The sequence below is a fragment of the Pongo pygmaeus genome, chromosome 7 (assembly GCF_028885625.2).
Source record: "Pongo pygmaeus isolate AG05252 chromosome 7, NHGRI_mPonPyg2-v2.0_pri, whole genome shotgun sequence".
Lineage (NCBI taxonomy): Eukaryota > Metazoa > Chordata > Mammalia > Primates > Hominidae > Pongo > Pongo pygmaeus.
Window position 1 is genome coordinate 1,272,558 of NC_072380.2, and position 13,816 is coordinate 1,286,373.

A 13,816-nucleotide genomic window follows, 5' to 3' on the forward strand; every position below is an offset into this window, starting at 1 on the left:
GCTGAAGACGGAAGCCCCATCAGTGGCTCTGTCTGTGGTTATTCTCTAACCTAAAAGAGATTTGCTGTCTGCGGTTATTCTCTAACCTAAAAGATTGTCAGCCTCTTTCTCAAGCCACTGACGGCTGTCGGCGGTGACAGCACTCAGGGCTGGGTCATGGATCGTAAGTTCAATTTATATTTAAATGTGCATTTTTAAAAACATATTTCAGACTTATACCCAATGCATCTACTGCTGGTTTGATTTGCCTAAAGAATAATATTGAAAATTGAAGGAGTCCACTTTGTATAAAGGTGTGATTTCTGTTAAAGAAAACTACAGCCAAAAAAGTTTGCTTTTCCATTTAAGATGATGGAAATGGGTAGAGTTTTAAAGGATGACAGTCCATTATCCACTGCAACTGAGTCCTAAATTTGTTGCTAACTGACGTTCTACACAGCCTTTCTTCACTTGGAAATAGACGAGTGAATGTATTTCGACTTCTCATTAGGAAGGAACAATGGCTACTGTGTTTGAATAATTATGCATCTGTTTTTTTAAACCTCAGTCTGGCAATACTCCATCACGATGAATCTTCACTACTTAGCCTGCCTAGGTAGGCTTCCAAATGCACGTGACTCATTTGACATTTGTTTTCTTGAGGCTTTGGAGGTAGCTCAGCTGCCTTTTGCACTGTCTCTGGACAATGTTAATGTCATAGTTGTGTCTTTGCCAGTTCTTCTCCATAGCAGTGGCCCCCATGTGCCCCAGAGGCCTTCTCTGGGGCAGCAGGAGGTACCTGGGGTGGTTCTGCTTGGGCACAGGCACAGTGAGAAGAACCTGGAGGCTGGAGCAGGAGGCACAGAACTGAAACAAGAGTGCAGGAGTCACTCTGGGGAGGACAGCTTTGCCTGGATTCTGACCCTGGACTCCGTGGTTGAGAGTTTGTTTGTTCCACAGCCGCACAAGTGAGCATCGAGGGATGAGGCTGGGGGGCGAAGGAGGCAGAGTGTCACATGGGTGGCTTGGTGAAGGCTGGATTGTAGGGACAGAAAGCATTTTTTCATCTTAGCCCTTTGTAAGTAAGTTCAGCAGCATTAAATGTATTCATGTTGCTGTATAGCCATCAGCACCTCTGTCTCTAGAACTTTTTCCTCTTCTGCAAGTAAAACTCTGTCCCCATGAAACACTCAGTCCCTTTCCCCTCCCCAGCCCTGGAACCCCCATTCTGCTTTCTGTCTCTGAAACCGACTCCTCCAGGGCCCTCCTAGAAGTGGAACCACACAGGATTTGTTGTTTTGTGACTGGCTCATTTCACATGGCATAATATCTTCTTGTTACTGCACATATCAATGTGTCAGATGCCCTTTCTGTTGAAGGCTGAGCCACACTGCACTGTGTGGATGGACCACACTGGTTTCCGTTCCTCCGTGGACAGACCCTGGGTCGCTTCTCCTTGGCCATTGTGAATGGTACTGCTGTGAACACGCTGTGCAGCTCTCTCTCCACGTCACTGCTTTCGGTCCGTTTGGGTAAATGTCCAGAAGTGGAATTGGTGGATCCCATGGTGAACCGATGCTTCCTCATTTTGAGGAACCTCCACACTGCTTAGGGACAGGGTGTGCTTTGCGAGCTGCCTCTACGGTCTTTGCCGTGGGGTGGGGGATGGCCATTGTAAGAATGAGAAGGGTCAGATGTTAGAAGCTTTGGAAAGAAGGAAATGAGAGAATTTGGTGACAGTTGGCTGAGAGGACCCTCAAACACATGCCTGGCTTTCCCCTCTTGGGGTGGTGCGTGGGTGGAGGACTCTGGAGGAAGAGGGAGGAGCTGCTGTAGCCATCTGGTGAGCCCAGGGAGCTGAAACAGCCAGGTGCAGGCACACGGTGACCTGGAGTCGCAAGATTTGTGCAGAAGTGCACCTCGTGAGGAAGGTGGATGCATTCGTTCCAGTGAGTCCTTTTAGCCCATTCATGGAAATATTAGGTCTTGACCCTGGTTCTATGTCAGTCAGGATCACTTGGGGAAAGTTTAAAAACATACCAGTGCCCAGGCCCCATCTGATGTATTTGTCTGAGGAAGGACTTGGCCATTGTCATCTTTAAAGGTTCTTTACCTGATGCTTTTTTTTTTTTAGTGGAAGAAACGCTTCTTGTTTTACTTTAAAAATATTTTTTCTAGCTTTATTAAGTTATATTCACAGATATAAATTGTGTATATAGTGTACAACATGATGTTTTGATACAGGTATACGTTGTGAGATGAGTCGACAGAACTAATTAACATCTTGCCACCTCACATCCTTATCATCATCTTGTGCTTGTGAGAACATTTAAGATCTCATCTCTTAGCAATTTTCAAGTATACAAACCATTTAACAGTGGCCACCACGTGGTACCATAGACCTCCTCACTTACTCCTCTTGTCTAACTGAAATGCTGCACCCTTCCGCCAACATCCTCCCAGTTCCCCCCAACCCTCCCTCTGTTGACCATTGTTCTACCCTCTGCTTCTGAGTTCTGTACTTTCAGATTCCACGTGTAAGTGAGGTCACGCGGCATCTGTCTTTCTGTGCCTGGCTTGTTCCACTTAGCATGATATACTCTAGGCTCATCTGTGTTGTTGCAAATGCCAGGATTTCTCACTTTTTAAGACTGAGTAGGTATTCCACATTTTCTTTATCTGTGCCTCTGCTGATGGGCTTGAGGTTTGTTCTGCATGTTGGCTGTGGTGAACAGCATCTTAACGAACACGAGAGAGCAGATACCCCTTCCACACATCGATTTTATTCCCTTCAGAAAAATACCCAGAAGTGGGATTCCTGGATTATTCCTTTATCATTCTAATGTATCCCTAGGATTGAGAATCCTGATATAAAACATATGAAAGGATAATCAAGAGAAAAAGCAAAAAACACTAAAAGAAAGGAAGGAAGATAGAAGGAAGGAGGGGAGGATATCTGAGTTATGTTCCTAACACTATCATAATAACATTGGGAGGAAATAGCATTATTTTAGACATTTGTTTTTCCAAATTGAGTGTTCCAGTCGCATCTTTAAATTGAGAGAGTTAAATGATGATTTTTAAGGGATCTTCAGAGTCACGAATTTATGGACCTATAATTCTACTGGGTCAAATTAAAATTAAAAACACTTTATAATGATCTTGATGCTATTATAGTGAATGAGTAACTATCATTTGCAAAATGCTGTGGGACATTTTACAGCACAGTATAGGTTAAAGTCATAAAGCAATGAAGTGACATTTGCTTCTGGTCCTATTTCAAAGCATCAATCTTTTTTTTCCAACTGCCCTCAGTCTCCAAAAGCTCCAAGGAAAGCTGAGTGGCATTGGCTGAAGAGCTTAAGATACCATTAGTGCCAGATGAATTAATAAAACCACCCACACTTGTGTTATTACCCATTACCTCTTAAGAGCATGTGTGTTCTCTGAAGCTCATAGAGTGTAATGTATGAAAAGTAATTTTATGATGGGAAAAATGGCTGTGAAATATAGGAGGATAAGGAAGTTTTCCATAAAAGTACAGTCACTGATAAAATAGATTAATGTAGCACATTCAAAACGAATACCATGAAAGAGAAAACCTCACTTTTTCCAGAAGAAATGTTTCTAGGGAAGACCTTCAGACACACTAGAATTAAATTGCTCTCTTAGTAACTTTTGTAACATTGGCTCATTATAATGTTACTTCTAAGAATGGCATTTTTTCATTTTCCCGAATGTTATATTTAAATCAGCTGTAAAGAGTTGGTGATTTATTTGCATCTATGAAGAGTGTTATAGTGACCCAAATTTTGCATTGATAAATGAATGCAAAATGAAATTTTAAAAAATTGGCAGATTAAATCATCAAAGGATATTAAGCACATATTATATATGCAGCACAACACTGAGAAAATGTACATACTGTGTAATTTTGAAATACCTGAATATTAAAATAATACTTAGAGCCTTCCACCTGGCAGGCACATAGATTGTGAACATATTTTTATATAATAGCACATCAGCTAGCATAGCTTTAATCATCTCCACAGCATTTAAGTGCACCAGTGTCTCATTCTAATGTTAATACATATCTTGTCTCACAGGAATTCCCCTTCGGATTTTTTTTATTTTTGTGTGTTCTTTCATAAAACAAAAACCCAGCTCTATCTATACTTGTCACTTTATCGTCCATACTTATTTCCTTCAGGGAAATTTCTAGAAATAGTGGAAGTGTATCAGATGGTGGGTTCTTGGTCTCACTGACTTCACGAATGAAGCTGCAGACCCTTGCAGTGAGTGTTCGGAGTTTCTTCCTTCTGGTGGGTTCGTGGTCTCAGTGGCTTCAGGAGTGAAGCTGCAGACCTTCCCAATGAGTGTTACAGCTCATAAAGGCACTGAGGACCCAAAGAGTGAGCAACAGCAAGATTCAGTGCATACAGCAAAAGAACAAAGCTTCCCCCTGAGCAGGTTGCCACTGCGAGCGCCAGCAGCCTGCTTTTATTCCCTTATCTGGCCCCACCCATATCCTGCTGATTGGTCCATTTTACAGAGAGCTGATTGGTCTGTTTTGACAGGGTGCTGATTGGTGTGTTTACAATCTCTGAGCTAGACCAAGAGTGCTGATTGATGCATTTACAATCCACTAGCTAGACATAAAAGTTCTCCAAGTCCCCACTAGATGAGCTAGACACAGAGCATTGATTGGTGCATTTACAAACCTTGAGCTAGACACAGAGTGCCGATTGGTGCATTTACAATCCTCTAGGTAGAAGTAAAAGTTCTCCAAGTCTCCACCAGATTAGCTAGATACAGGGTGCTGATTGGTGCATCCATAAACCTTTTGCTAGACACAGAGTGCTGATTGGTGCATTTACAATCCTCTAGCTAGACATAAAAGTTCTCCAAGTCCCCACCCGACTCAGGAGCCCAGCTGGCTTCACCTAGCGGATCCTGCGCTGGGGCCACAGGCAGAGCTGCCTGCCAGTCCCGTGCCGGGCGCCTGCACTCCTCAGCCCTTGGGTAGTCAATGGGACCAGGTGCCATGGAGCAGGGGGCAGCGCCCATCAGGGAGGCTTGGGCTGTGCAGGAGCCCACACGAGGGGGCTCAGGCATGGTGGGCTGCAGGTCCTGAGCCCTGTCCCACGGGGAGGCAGCTGAGGCCTGGCGAGAATTCGAGTGCAGCGCCGGTGGGCCAGCACTGCTGGGGGACCCAAGACACCCTCCGCAGCTGCTAGCCCAGGTGCTAAGCCCTTCACTGCCCCGTCTGGCGCTGGCTGGCCGCTCCAAGTGTGGGGCCGCTGAGCCCGTGCCCACCCAGAACTCGTGCTGGCCCACGAGCCCCCGCGCCGTTCCCGCCCACACCTCTCCCTCCACACCTCCGGGCAAGCAGAGGGAGCCAGTTCTGGCCTCGGCCAGCCCCCAGTGCAGTGGCAGGCTGAAGGGCTCCTCAAGTGCAGCCAGAGTGGGCAAGAAGTCGGAGGAGGCACCGGCAGCTAGTGAGGGCTGCCAGCACGCTGTCACCTCTCAGAAGCAGTGATGTGCTGAGCTTCTGTCTAGAAAGAAGGTAGCAGTCCACTCTCCTGTCTCCCAGGCATTCGTTCACCCAGGTCCTCAGCCACCAAGTCTTCCTCCTCCACCCACCACCCTCCCTCCACCGACCATCCTCCTCCACCCACTACCCTCCCTCCACCCACTACACCCACCACCCTCCCTCCACCCACCACCCTCCCTCCACCCACGACTCTCCCTCCACCCATGACCCTCCCTCCCCTCCACCCACCACCCTCCCTCCCCTCCACACACCACCCTCCCTCCACTGACCATCCTCCTCCACCCACCACCCTCCCTCCCCTCCACCCACCACCCTCCCTCCACCCACGACCCTCCCTCCACCCATGACCCTCCCTCCCCTCCACCCACCACCCACCATCCTCCTCCACCCACCACCCTCCCTCCACCCACCACCCTCCCTCCCCTCCACCCACCACCCTCCCCTCCACCCACCACCCTCCCTCCACCCACCACCCTCCCTCCACCCACCACCCTCCCTCCCCTCCACCCACCACCCTCCTCCACCCACCACCCTCCTCCACCCACCACCCTCCTCCACCCACCACCCTCCCTCCACCCACCACCCTCCCTCCCCTCCACCCACCACCCTCCCTCCCCTCCACCCACCACCCTCCTCCACCCACCACCCTCCTCCACCCACCACCCTCCTCCACCCACCACCCTCCCTCCACCCACCACCCTCCCTCCACCCACCACCCTCCCTCCCCTCCACCCACCACCCTCCTCCACCCACCACCCTCCTCCACCCACCACCCTCCCTCCACCCACCACCCTCCCTCCCCTCCACCCACCACCCTCCCTCCCCTCCACCCACCACCCTCCTCCACCCACCACCCTCCTCCACCCACCACCCTCCCTCCACCGACCATCCTCCTCCACCCACCACCCTCCCTCCACCCACCACCCTCCCTCCCCTCCACCCACCACCCTCCCCTCCACCCACCACCCTCCTCCACCCACCACCCTCCTCCACCCACCACCCTCCTCCACCCACCACCCTCCCTCCACCCACCACCCTCCCTCCACCCACCACCCTCCCTCCACCCACCACCCTCCCTCCCCTCCACCCACCACCCTCCCTCCACCCACCACCCTCCCTCCACCCACCACCCTCCCTGCCAGGCATCCTGTAGCCTCCACCACCACACTTCCTGGGAGGTTCAGGCTTCACCCTTGACCTTCCTGCACTGCCCAATGGGAGCACCGTGACCACACATTCTAGGAGAAGGCTCCTTCCCCACTGTGACATCAAACACGTGGTCACATGAAAGGCCTAGTCTGTGGCACAGGAAAGCGGCCCTGATGTGCAGGGGAGGGTCAGTGTCAGTTAATCACACGAAAGCTCACCAGGGCGCGCTACATTTTAACAACCCCGTTTTTAAATTTTATTTCCACACAAACACATCAGATACCTTTAAAGTTACACACATGTAACATCTGTGAAACTTAGGATGCCAGGGCTTTTCATCTGAATTTCTGGGGTGCATTTACAGCTTTTCTCCTAAACATCACGTGGTTCAGCCTGGCCCTGCCTCCTGAGCTTTTCTCCTAAACATCACGCTTTCCAGCCTGGCCTCCTGAAGGGCGCTGCCTGCTCCTGGGCTGCCCCCGCCACCCCCCGCAAACCCCCACCACCCCCCGCCACCCCCCACCACCCCTCACCACCCCCCACCACCCCTCACCACCCCCCACCACCCCTCACCACCCCCCCCGCAAACCCCCCCAGCCCCCACCACCTCCCGCAAACCCCACCACCCCCCGCAAACCTCTGCCACCCCTCACCACCCCCCGCAAACCTCTGCCACCCCTCACCACCCCTTGCAAACCCCCCCCACCCCCCACCACCCCCCGCAAACCCCCGCCACCCCCCACCACCCCCCCGCAAACCCCCCCAGCCCCCCAGCCCCCGCAAACCCCCACCACCCCCCGCCACCCCTCACCACTCCCCGCAAACCCCCCACCCACCACCACCCCCCGCAAACCCCACCACCCCCCGCAAACCCCCGCCACCCCCCACCACCCCCCCGCAAACCCCCCCAGCCCCCCAGCCCCCGCAAACCCCCACCACCCCCCGCCACCCCTCACCACTCCCCGCAAACCCCCCACCCACCACCACCCCCCGCAAACCCCGGCCACCCCCCGCAAACCTCCGCCACCCCCCGCCATCCCCCGCAAACCTCCGCCACCCCCCACCACCCCCTGCAAACCCCCCACCACCCCCCGCAAACCCCCCACCACCCCCGCAAACCCCCGCCACCACGCGCACATCGCTGTTGATCATTCCTGCCTCCACGCGCGCCGGCATCCATTCAAACAGCAATTACTGGTGTTTTCTCCTTTGTGGGATGTGCCAGTAAGAATGACCTGGAAGCTCCCAGACATACGTAGCAGGCTCAACGTGGCGGGGGAGTTGGAAGGAAAAAAGGATCCACAACTGCTGCACACAGGAGGGAAATGAACCCAGTGCCCGCAGGAGGCGCTGACGGTGTTCCCTAAAAACACAGCGAGCAGGCAAATGAGTGTGGACTAAGCGTCCGTGGAAGACGGGGAAGACGGGGCCAGGCTCGGGCTCCGGGGATTCGTAGGATCTCCAGAGGGGATCATTTGTAGTTAAGGATCTAATATTGCCACATTGTCAACGGCTTTCTGTTCTGCAGTTCTTTTAGAGCACTGAGTTTTAAACCATGGGCTGCAAGTCATTAATGAGCCGTGAATTCAAGTTACCGGTCACTACCAGCAAATTTTTAAATGGAAACAAAAATACAACAGAAAAGTACAGACTAGGCCGGGCACGGTGGCTCACGCCTATAATCTCAGCACTTTGGGAAGCCAAGGCGGGCGGATCACGAGGTCAGGAAATCGAGACCATCCTGGCTAACGCTGTAAAACCCCGTCTCTACTAAAATACAAAATATTAGCTGGGCATGGTGGCCGGCGCCTGTAGTCCCAGCTGCTCGAGAGGCTGAGGCAGGAGAACTGCTTGAACCCCGGAGGCAGAGATTGCAGTGAACTGATATTAGGCCTCTGTGCTCCAGCCTGGCAACTGAGCAAGACTCCGTCTAAAAAAAAAAAAAAAAAAAAGTATAGACTAGAAAATACCAAAGTACACTCTGGATAATAAGGGCACATGTCTAATGAAACATTTTTTGGTGTGTGCGTGTGGGTGTGTGTGTTAGGTTCTGATGTAAAATGTACGTCTTATTGTGGAATATAATCCAAAAAGTTTGAAAGCCCTTGGCAGGAGCAGTGCCTTGCAGCCGTCAGGAGTGGTGGAGAGAAAGGAAATCGCTTTTGTGCTGTCTCCGTGCTTTGAAACAGGAAGCAGTGCGTGTCCTGGGTTCTCAGAGGCAGGTTCTGCAGGCAAAGCCTCCGCAACTACGCTGAAACTTCAGCAATTCACCCAGCTCTCCTGTTCTTCTCATTCTTTGTTTGTTAACAAAAACAGAAGGGATCGAAACCTTCCTACCTCGTTGGGTTTTTAAGATAATTAAATATGGTAATATAAGACCTCAGAGCAGGGGGTGGCTCACAGCAAGTGTTCAATAAATGTCAGTTTTTACCATGATTAGTATCATTGTCATCATTGTTGTTACCCTGTGACCAGGCAACCCAGCATCACCTGTCCAGGTGTAAAGGTGCATTCAGGAGGTTTCAGGAGTGCAGCTCTGGAGGAGGTGGCCGCAGAGAGGAGACAGTGTAACACTCCAGACAGATGTCCACGTTAACTTCATGTGTTTCCCGAACATGATTTCCATGACAACTAATTTATTTGCATATTGCAGTAACTGAAAACACAGACTTCTGAGATTAATTTTAGATTCTGAATATTTTTTGTAAGGATTTGCCCCTTTAACTGCCTGTAAATTACAAGCACGCACCCGTGCAAATGGGCATTCAAAAAGGAGTCGGAATTTGTCCCTGGGAGGTATTTGTGATTGAGATGGAAAATTAAATAGAAACAGGTTGGCTTTCCCTGGACAACAGCGATAACTTGCTGATGTGTTTGGAGGTGAGCCTGTGGCTGTGAGGTGTGGCTTCCAGGCTCATAGGAAGTGAAGGTCCGCTGTCGGGACCGTGCCAGCCTCGTCACCCCAGATGTCAGGCTTCCAGAGGAACTCTGCAGTGCGTGACGAACGTATTGCTGCATCCTCTGAAGAGCTGAGAAATGTCACCAGTTTGTGATGCCTGGGCCACTCCACGAAAGTGCTGTCAAGGATGAGAAGGTCCAGTTGTGTGGCAGGTCCAAGGGTCGAACACGACAAAGGAGGGATAAGGAAAGGAGCTGCCTCCCACCTGTCACTCTGCATGGGCTCCCTGCGTTCTGGTGCCTTGGGTCAATACGCTTAACCCCACAGCAAACATGAAGGTCACGGGATGCCCATTCTCATTCTGCAGGTGAGGCAACGGAGGCACAGAGAGAGTGAGTGACTTCTCCAAGGTCATTAGTGAATGAGCGGCCAGTCTAGGTCTGAACCAAGCCAAACCTTGTAGGACCTTTTGACTATCCACACTGCTTCTCCAAGGAAACCAAAATATTATATATCCAAGCCCAGGAGGTCCACTCTACAAATAAAAGGCAAACCTTGCATTTGACACCTGAAACTGAGGTGGGTGTTACATAATTAATAAAGAATTGCGTTTGGAGTAAACCTAGAAGGAACTTGCACATAAGATAATTTGCTGAATCAATCTAGCACATCTCCCTTTGCTAATGAGTTAGGCTTCTCTAGATAAATCTGTGAGAATGTTCCATTTTCTCAAACAGTATTTGTTCTCCCCAGGGCATCGGTTAGTTCAGCTTGAAACCTTTCTTATAATACAAGCATCCTCATTTTCACCACAATGTGAAACCAAAAATAAATTTCCCTAGTGGGTGACCATCTTCCATGGACGTAAGGGCTGTCTAGTGTAGGACAATCAGTAGATGACCATCTTCCATGGACGTCAGGGCTGTGTCTAGTGTAGGACAATCAGTAGATGACCATCTTCCATGGACGTAAGGGCTGTCTAGTGTAGGATGATCAATAGATGACCATCTTCCATGGATGTAAGGGCTGTCTAGTGTAGGACAATCAGTAGATGACCATCTTCCATGGACGTAAGGGCTGTATCTAGTGTAGGACAATCAGTAGATGACCATCTTCCATGGATGTAAGGGCTTTCTAGTGTAAGACAATCAGTAGATGACCATCTTCCATGGACGTCAGGGCTGTGTCTAGTGTAAGACAATCAGTAGATGACCATCTTCCATGGACGTAAGGGCTGTGTCTAGTGTAAGACAATCAATAGATGACCATCTTCCATGGACGTAAGGGCTGTGTCTAGTGTAGGATGATCAATAGATGACCATCTTCCATGGATGTAAGGGCTGTGTCTAGTGTAAGACAATCAGTAGATGACCATCTTCCATGGACGTAAGGGCTGTCTAGTGTAGGATGATCAATAGATGACCATCTTCCATGGACGTCAGGGCTGTGTCTAGTGTAGGACAATCAGTAGATGACCATCTTCCATGGATGTCAGGGCTGTGTCTAGTGTAAGACAATCAGTAGATGACCATCTTCCATGCACGTAAGGGCTGTGTCTAGTGTAGGATGATCAATAGATGACCATCTTCCATGGATATAAGGGCTGTCTAGTGTAGGACAATCAATAGATGACCATCTTCCATGGACGTCAGGGCTGTCTAGTGTAGGATGATCAATAGATGACCATCTTCCATGGATGTAAGGGCTGTGTCTAGTGTAAGACAATCAGTAGATGACCATCTTCCATGGACGTCAGGGCTGTGTCTAGTGTAAGACAATCAGTAGATGACCATCTTCCATGGATGTAAGGGCTGTGTCTAGTGTAAGACAATCAGTAGATGACCATCTTCCATAGACGTAAGGGCTGTCTAGTGTAAGACAATCAGTAGATGACCATCTTCCATGGACGTCAGGGCTGTCTAGTGTAGGATGATCAATAGATGACCATCTTCCATGGACGTAAGGGCTGTGTCTAGTGTAAGACAATCAATAGATGACCATCTTCCATGGACGTAAGGGCTGTCTAGTGTAGGACAATCAGTAGATGACCATCTTCCATGGACGTAAGGGCTGTGTCTAGTGTAGGATGATCAATAGATGACCATCTTCCATGGATGTAAGGGCTGTCTAGTGTAGGACAATCAGTAGGTTACATGAGCAAAGGTGAACCCCAAAATCTGTTTAGGAATTGGAAAGAGAAACATTAGGCGCCAAGTCTTATCAGAGCCTGACAAAAAGTGTGCATGTTTTATGTGCACTTCCTACCACGACTCGGGTTTGGTATTGGATGAGTGCTAGCTGCAGTTAGCAGTAATTAGACATTTGACTAACAATCTTCAGAAGTCTCCCTGAGAACGGTGTTCCTCAGCCCTGTGACACATCAGCCCAGGTAGGCAGGGCTGAGGGCTGACGGCCTCCCTAACGCGTCTGGTCCATGGTTCAGTGGGAGAAGCCCTGCTGGGAACAGCTGGGTTAGAATGCACTCACGTTGCAGAAAGCCTGTTGCTAGCAAACAAACGTCCATTGTAGAAGAATGTGTGCTCCTCCACATAAATTTCAAAGAAACAAATGTCCCATAAACTTAAAAATAACTCATGAATGTTATTACACTTACCTTGACAACGTGATCAAAGTTGTTTATTTCGCACAGTTTCATAAGCAGAAATCACCAGCTAGTGGTCACGGTTCAGGCAAATGGTGCAAGCCCTCAGCGGCATAGGGACGGCCCCAGCGTGGGTGTCAGCCGTGGGTGGGACAGTTCCTCACTGACCTCGGTGCGTGCCTGCTCTGGAGTTTAGCATCGGAAAATCACAGCCCACAAGACCCTTGGGTTGCACGTGTGACTCACGCACGCCCCCGAGAGAGGCCGACACCTCATGGCAGCCTGACGCAGCAGCGCAATGCCTGCACTGAGGCTGTCCGTGAAAAGCAAGCACCATGGCCGTTGCTCTAGCCAAGCATGCTTCTTGCTGAGACTTCTAGGAGGTTCAGCTGACAGCAAATGCGTGAGTACCCCAGCTCATTGTGTCCACGGAGTAGAGATCTCAGCCTTCGCAGCTTTATCAATCTAAAGGTTAATTAGACAAACTGGGTGACTACTGTCAACATTTTCTAAAGACAGGTCACACTTTAGGTTTCTAATTTGTCTTCCCAATGACCCTGATCCTGGAAAGTGAGGCCCCGGGTCCTGGTCGCACTACCAGCCTGTGCCATCTGCGTGTGCACGTTGGTGTCCCAGGCTACAGTGGAGGGAGACGGGAGAGGCCACCGGCCAGGTCCAGGGAGGCTTGGTGGGATAAGCGTCTGCCTTTCCCTGGGAACAGCTGGTGGGAGCGGTGCAAGCACAGCCCAGCTCAGAGGGGCCGTCACCCCCCATCACTGGCAAGCGGTTTGCCTCTGTGGCATAGCACCTGCCCATCTCCCAGAGACAATGCTGCCTGGAAAATTGCAGCATTGAATTTCTAACCTAAAAATTGAGGTGTGACCTTGCTAAGCCCTCCTGGTCATGTACATAAGCCCGTTGGGAACTGCAGCTTTTCTCAGTAAAAGCTTCCTAATCATACGCAATTCCCTAAAACTAAAAGTACACATTTAATAAACAATTATAGATGCGTAAGAAGGGTGCCCAGGGTTTCTGTGTATTATTTTTGCAATTTCTTACTGCCCAGGATTTCTCTGTATTATTTTTGCAACTTCTTACTGCCTAAGATTTCTCTGTATTATTTTTGCAACTTCTTACGCATCTATAATTGTTTATTAAATGTGTACTTTTAGTTTTAGGGAGTTGCATATGATTAGGAAGCTTTCACTGGGAAAAGCTGCAGTTCCCAACGGGCTTACGTACATGACCAGGAGGGAATACAGAGAAATCCTGGGCACCCTTCCCCCTGTTTCACCCATGGGCACGTTCGTACAGTCCGAGGTCCAACACGAAACATCCTTCTTCCAGACGATGGCGGTGGAACTCTCAGACCCATCCGTGCCTTCCTTCCCTCCTTCATTCATCCATCCATTTCAGCATTTACTGAAACCCTGCTGCATACGCAATATGATTGAGATGTTGAACTGAAAGGTACCAGGAGCTTACACATCCCCTCCCCTTCCCGGGTTATCTTACGTGATATGGGGCACAGATTTGCTTTAAATAATTTACTTCTGAGCGCCCCCCACTCTGGAGAAGAGCTAGGCAGGCATTGGGCGGTGTCTTGTGGCCACGTGAGCAGCCCCAGGTGAAG

General features: G+C 50.0%; 1 protein-coding gene across 4 annotated transcripts in view; it reads left to right on the top strand.

Moving 5' to 3' along the window:
- DLGAP2 (DLG associated protein 2) overlaps positions 1-13,816 on the top strand; it is a 944,800-nt gene that overhangs the window by 744,493 nt on the left and 186,491 nt on the right. The window lies entirely within an intron of this gene.